The sequence below is a fragment of the Charadrius vociferus genome, unplaced genomic scaffold (genome assembly GCF_000708025.1).
Source record: "Charadrius vociferus isolate BGI_N301 unplaced genomic scaffold, ASM70802v2 scaffold163, whole genome shotgun sequence".
In the NCBI taxonomy this organism is placed as follows: Eukaryota; Metazoa; Chordata; class Aves; order Charadriiformes; family Charadriidae; genus Charadrius; species Charadrius vociferus.
Window position 1 is genome coordinate 17,240,508 of NW_009648332.1, and position 5,690 is coordinate 17,246,197.

Genomic DNA, 5,690 nt, shown 5'->3' on the forward strand with positions numbered 1-5,690 from the left:
ACCACTTTGCTAGAGTTGGGTAGAGCTGCTGGACACAGTGAGGCCCACCTTGGATTTGTGAATGAGAACAGGGCAGATGTAAGGAGCAAACCTGAGAGTTTGGCTTTCCCCAGGAGAACAAGTTAGGATGCAGGAGTCATCAGGTGACATACACCCTTTGCTGACAACAGTGAAAAACATTACGTGTAGCAGCACGCCATCAAAACCACTGTCTTATCAAGAAGCCGCACAAGGTATCTAACTGAAAACACTGTCTCCAAGCCTGTCTTGAAATACCCTGAAACAGGGCAAGAGCAGGGCCCTAAGTGCCTGGGATGGACGACACTGCTGTAGCTGAAGCATGCATGGACATTGCCAATGGCATTACAAGGACCACAGGGACTAGCAGGGGCCCCGAAATACACACCAGCAAATCAAACGGATAAGAAGCAGCTTTCCCATGTGTGCCTGGGCCTTTGTGTAGCCTGCCACTTTGTAGTTGCATGTCCTTCTAGCAGGTGACCTGCCTCAGCTCTGGGCAGCCGATGGCACTGCTGTGTGACTGTGATGGCACACTACACGTGCCGTGCTCCCAGCAAAGGCGTACTGGGGTTGACTGTTGTCACCCCAAGCTGTGGTGCAGATCTGGGTCACTTGGCAATACCTCTCCCAGGACTTTCATGACAACTTAAGATGGGGGCCGTCGGGCAAAAGAGAATCGGAAAACAGTATGATGTCTCTCAGAGAAAGGGAAACGTACACACAGTCGTGATACTGCTACCTCTGTGGTGACTGAAGGAGCTCTTTGCTTGTGATCCAGATTGATAACTGTATCTAATCATGCAAAGGAGTTTTCAAAGGTATGAGTGATCAAACTGAAACTTAAATCCATTTCATGCTGGATTTTTAAAGAGCTTCAGAGGTCTTGATATAAGAACCCACATAAGACAAGATTTTACCGTAATCAGTTTGATATAGATTTATGAAGACCTTGTACATGACAGAGCAGTGCACAGCTAATTTGGCGGGAACATTTTAGAGGCATTACAACCCCTGTTCATAAAATCATGAATAAAATCTCTTAACAAACCTTATAGCACAGAATGTATCAAGCATTGGACAAAACTAACAAGTGTCTGCATACTACACGTGCAAAATGAAAGTAAGGCAACTCCAGCTGCACACATGTACATACACAGGCACACATAACACAAAGTTAACGTGTTCAAGCCAGGCTTTAGAAAGAGAAAGCTAAACAGATAAGTTAAATCGAGGAACAAATTGTGACAAGGCTGCAAATAGTGTTTCTAAAATTTTTCTGCTTTGCCTGCAGTAATCTCACCAGGCATTCCAAATACACAGAAAGACATGATTTGGTTATACCTCCCATAGCAGAAATATGTTCTTCCAGCTATTTGCCATAAAGGATAATAGGAAACTCGCACATCCCATGGCTTTACCAGCATAGCTAAAAAAAAAAAACAGCTAAGATAAGAAGTCATCCAGAACTCAAGCAAGTCTGCTCAGACCTAGAAAGCACCTCTTTTGTTTGAGGAAAAAAAGAAAAGAAAAATACAACTTTTTTTTTCTTTTTTTTTTTTAATTTTTTTTTTCCCCAGAAAAATCTCCCTTCTTGCAAAGGCCGACTGTCATTCAGCTTTTTCCAACTATATTACTTTTCCAGTGATGCTCAGACAGAAATGAGAGTCGTGGGGATTTGCAGATCTGTCAAGTCTCTGCAGCTGCTAAATGATGCATAAGGGAAAGCTCTGCTCTGTCACCGTATCATTCACAGGAGACTGGAGCGTATCTGGGTGTGATGTGATTCTTTTCCTATTTCTGTTCCTGCTTCATGCTGAGCTTGTTGATTATGACTGTTCCTACACTGTACTGGGGCCAGAAAACTAGCTCTGCTAAGAGAATAACATCACACAATTGGGAGCAATAGCTTTTCTCATTTTTACCTGTAATGTATATGACAATATAATCAATGCTTTGCAAAAAAATAGCCGTGTTTTAATTTTCCCTAAAACTAGCTAAAATGTTTTTTCAATTAGTTCAGCCTATGTTTATCAAAGTCTTGATTCTTTTTGTGTTCTTTCATATACATATTCATGTGATGTTGACTGCCTGAACTATGTAATTCACCATGAGGGCCAGTCACCCTGGAACTTGTTTGTTTTAGACCAGAATAGGCGCGGATACGTAGTAGAGTGCCAGGTGTGCACTTTTTTTAGCAGAGCATCATCAGGGGCTGAAAATCTGTTCCCAGGCCCAAAAGAAATATTTGCTAAAACCTGTGCACAGTATCAGTTGCAGTCTCCTCTGGTACTTCTTAGCTTTCTGTATAGTATGAGACAGTTATAGTCACTCATCAGAGAGGAGAATTTTCACAGAAGTGGTTCCAGGAACCTGTATCTCCCAATACTGAGAGTGCACCAGCCTGGTAGGGGAACAGTTATAGGCTTTGCCCACTTCTACGTTTTAGTTTCCTGAGAACTACCATGGGTCTGATGCCAAATTAATGCCTTGATTTACTACCAGAGACCAGGTTTCCACCTTTTAATAATGAGCAGTAAAATGGAAGAGAAGCATGTGGTTTAAATGATCAGGACAGCTCAGGCTTTATATATCACATTCTGCTTCGTATTACAAAACAAAAGTGCTGAGATGTCTCTATGCGTAACAGATTGCAGACTTGCCTAATCTGCTAAACCAAGGCAGACCACTGGAAGAGGTTTCTCAAAATGATTTCACTTTTAATGAGACTTATGACACAGTCCTCCTTTCACTAACCTTTTTCATAATGCAAGGGCAAGTCCAAAGGCAAGTCCTGCCTGACCAACCTAGTGGCCTTCTATGATGGAGTGACTACACCAGTGGACAAGGGAAGAGCTACAGATGTCATCTATCTGGACTTCTGTAAGGCCTTTGACACAGTCCCCCACAACATCCTTCTCTCTAAATTGGAGAGAGATGGATTTGATGCATGGACTGGGGATGCATGGATGAGGGATTGGGGGGGGGCATCACACCCAGAGGGTAGTGGTCAACAGTTATGTTCAGATGGAGATAGGTGTCAAGTGGTGTCCCTCAGGGGTCTGTATTGGGACCAGTACTGTTTAATATCTTCATCAATGACATAGTGGGATCAAGTGCACCCTCAGCAAGTTTGCAGATGACAAGCTGAGTGCTGCAGCTGACACACCTGAGGGACGGGATGCCATCCAGAGGGACCTGGACAAGCTTGAGAAGCAGGCCTGTGTGAACCTCATGAGGTTCAACAAGGCCAAGTGCACGGTCCTGCATCAGGGTTGCGGCAACCCCCAGTATCAATACAGGGTGGCAGATGAAGGGATTGAGCCCTGACAAGAAGGACCTGGGGGGTACTGGTGGATGAAAAGCTGGACACGAGCCAGCAATGTGCACTTCGCAGCCCAGAAGGCCAACCAAATCCCGGGACGCATCAAAAGAAGCATGGCCAGCAGGTCGAGGGAAGAGATTCTGCCCCTCTACTCCACTCTGGTGAGACCCCACCTGGAGTCCTGTGTTCAGCTCTGGAGCCGCAGCACAGGGAAGCTGTGGACCTGTTGGAGTGGGTCCAGAGGAGGGGCACAAAAATGATCAGAGGGCTGAAACACCTCTCCTATGAGGACAGGCTGAGAGTGTAGGGGTTGTTCAGCCTGGAGAAGAGAAGGCTCCAGGGAGACCTTATTGCAGCCTTTCAGTACTTAAAGGGGGCTTATAAGAAAGATGGGCACAAATGTTTTAGCAGGGCCCGTTGCGATAGAAGAAGGGGTAATGGCTTTAAACTAAAAGAGGGTAGATTTAGACTAGATATAAAGAAGAATTTTTTTACAATGAGGGTGGTGAAACACTGGAACCTGTTGCCCAGAGAAGCGGTAGATGCCCCATCCTTGGAAACATTCAAGGTCAGGTTGGATGGGGCTCTGAGCACCCCAGTCTAGTTGAAGATGTCCCTGCTCATTGCAGGGGCGTTGGACTAGACGACCTTTAAAGGTCCCTTCTAATCCAAACTATTCTATGATTCTATGCAAGTAGAAAAATTCAGATGTAAGTAAACAAAAAAAAAAAAAAAAGAAAAAATCTTATAGCTCACCCAAGAAAAGAAAATGACTCAGGAGAAAGTTCTAACAATGAGTCAGGAGAAAGTGCTTTCCAAAATGGAAGATTAAGCAGCACTTAAAAAAACACCATATCATCATTTGTAGATTTGTACATGATGTTTATCAAGCAGAGTAGGCAGATAATTAGTACAATCAATGTTTTCTTAATCTCTCTTCAATTATACATCAAATAATTGAGGACTGGGTCACTGTAAAACAATTAATTTCCTCCATAGTTAAGATACAAAATGTGCCTAGTTTGCAAAGCCCCCCAAGCTCTTGTCATTAGGACAGGGTAGGGGAGGAACCAAAGGAACTGATGAGTGCGTATTTTAATCTGTGAAGTGATACAAAAGCTACATTGGCACTTTATGAGATTTAAGATTAAAAATTTGGTAAATGACAACAAGGAAGAAGAGTAGCTAATTCAACACTGGACATGGAACTAACAACTAAAATACTTCAGAACTCATGAGAGGGGCATATTGCTAGGTCAAGCTCACAGAGTGGATTCTTAGCAAGGATGGTGAGTTGGGCAGTAGCAGTTGTGTGCCACTAAGCAGTATTAGACTGTATAAATGGTCTGTTGTTATAAAGAAAAACCTGTAGAGAGACATGAGATCTGCTGCCACAGAAACAAATGTAGCTGCTAGATATACTGCATCATTGTTACACTGAGGACAAGCCATGGATCAGCAGTATACCACAAACTGCATCTAACTTGTTTTGTTCAATAGGAATTTAAAATCTGAAACAGTTACATGATGATCAATTATTCTGTGTAATACAGCATAGCTGCACAGACTTGACATACTTTCTAACAGGACCTAAAAACTAGTGGAAAACTGGAGATGAAAACCCTAAAACATTAAGGATTAAATATCATTCAGAAGCTTTAGTCTGATGTCCAGAGTGCTTCGCATCTTCAGAAAAAGGAAAAAATCTATAGTGCCTGATCCTTCATTTCTTATCCAGGCAACACCCTATAGCGGTTACAGGGTGCTTTACTTGTGCAGTTTTTGCACCTATTTCCCCACAGAATGAAGTCCAAATTCCATTTTTCTAATACAAGACCATGTCTCCTATTTCAGTCGATGGTACTTTCTCGTACATAAGGAATCCAACTGCCAGAACCATACACCACAACACTGCACATCTCACCTTCTATCATAGCCAGTCTGGTACCAGTCTTGTAAAGACTAATCAGCCTGTTTCACCTAAAGTCCCATTTCTATATGTAGAATCAATAAACAAATAAAAACAAGCCACTGTCTAAATCACTGCAGAAACTGGACTTTAAAGTTTACTTTTAGAAAAAATTATAATGGCAACAGTTCAAGGCTGAAATGTTCTTTCTGTGTAGTCAGTACCTCATTAATTCATAATTCTATACAGAAGTGTAAATGTATTTCTGCTTTAAAATTATGGTACCATGCAGCATTAGATTATCCAGAGAGAGTTTAGTATTAATATATAGCTGATACATTGAATTCTGAATTCACCTGATTCTCACTTCCATGAAGTGAGAATCCATGAAGGCATTTGAGTACATGAAACAAATTAGTAGTATAATAACTTACAGGG